The sequence below is a fragment of the Triticum aestivum genome, unplaced genomic scaffold (genome assembly GCF_018294505.1).
Source record: "Triticum aestivum cultivar Chinese Spring unplaced genomic scaffold, IWGSC CS RefSeq v2.1 scaffold108233, whole genome shotgun sequence".
NCBI lineage: Eukaryota > Viridiplantae > Streptophyta > Magnoliopsida > Poales > Poaceae > Triticum > Triticum aestivum.
In genome coordinates this window covers 1-1,029 of record NW_025293280.1, presented here as the reverse complement: position 1 = coordinate 1,029, position 1,029 = coordinate 1, and the positions used below count along the sequence as shown (strand labels likewise).

The following is a 1,029-nucleotide window of genomic DNA, read 5'->3' as shown; positions in this document are numbered from 1 at the left end:
TAGTGAGAATGTAGAATCGTCTTTGGAGCGGACCTGGGAGTGGCAAGCATAAGGGACGAAGACGGGGAAACATGTCGGATGCGATCATACCAGCACTAAAGCACCAGATCCCATCAGAACTCCGAAGTTAAGCGTGCTTGGGCGAGAGTAGTACTAGGATGGGTGACCTCCTGGGAAGTCCTCGTGTTGCATTCCTTTTATAATTATTTTTTGCGCCTTGTGACAAACATGTCGCACGTGCGCGATATATATTAATCCCGTTATATTATGTTTGACGTTTGCGATATGTTTAAGCTCGATGCTCATTGCTCGCGCGTCTTGGGGCGGCTTTGTGGCGCGAAGAGCGCGTTCTGAAAGGGGTGGAAAAAACTCGTGTTGCTGCGGTATGGAGGGAGGGGTGGAAACCGTGGAAAACTCGTCTCCGTGATTGAGCGGGAGAGTAAGTAGTATAGGACATTATCCATTGTTAGGGAACGGTTGTAATGGTAGTGAGAATGTAGAATCGTCTTTGGAGCGGACCTGGGAGTGGCAAGCATAAGGGACGAAGACGGGGAAACATCTTGGATGCGATCATACCAGCACTAAAGCACCGGATCCCATCAGAACCCCGAAGTTAAGCGTGCTTGGGCGAGAGTAGTACTAGGATGGGTGACCTCCTGGGAAGTCCTCGTGTTGCATTCCTTTTATAATTATTTTTTGCGCCTTGTGACAAACATGTCGCACGTGCGCAATATATATTAATCCCGTTATATTATGTTTGACGTTTGCGATATGTTTAAGCTCGATGCTCATTGCTCGCGCGTCTTGGGGCGGCTTTGTGGCGCGAAGAGCGCGTTCTGAAAGGGGTGGAAAAAACTCGTGTTGCTGCGGTATGGAGGGAGGGGTGGAAACCGTGGAAAACTCGTCTCCGTGATTGAGCGGGAGAGTAAGTAGTATAGGACATTATCCATTGTTAGGGAACGGTTGTAATGGTAGTGAGAATGTAGAATCGTCTTTGGAGCGGACCTGGGAGTGGCAAGCATAAGGGAC

General features: G+C 49.1%; 2 non-coding genes across 2 annotated transcripts; both read left to right on the top strand.

Annotated features, from left to right (window-relative positions):
- Positions 1–76: 76 nt before the first annotated feature.
- Positions 77–195, top strand: LOC123178956 (5S ribosomal RNA). The gene has a single exon (XR_006489990.1). It is a non-coding gene; the product is annotated as a 5S ribosomal RNA (ribosomal RNA).
- A 367-nt stretch (positions 196–562) lies between these two features.
- LOC123178957 (5S ribosomal RNA) lies at positions 563–681 on the top strand. The gene has a single exon (XR_006489991.1). It is a non-coding gene; the product is annotated as a 5S ribosomal RNA (ribosomal RNA).
- The last annotated feature ends 348 nt before the right edge of the window (positions 682–1,029 follow it).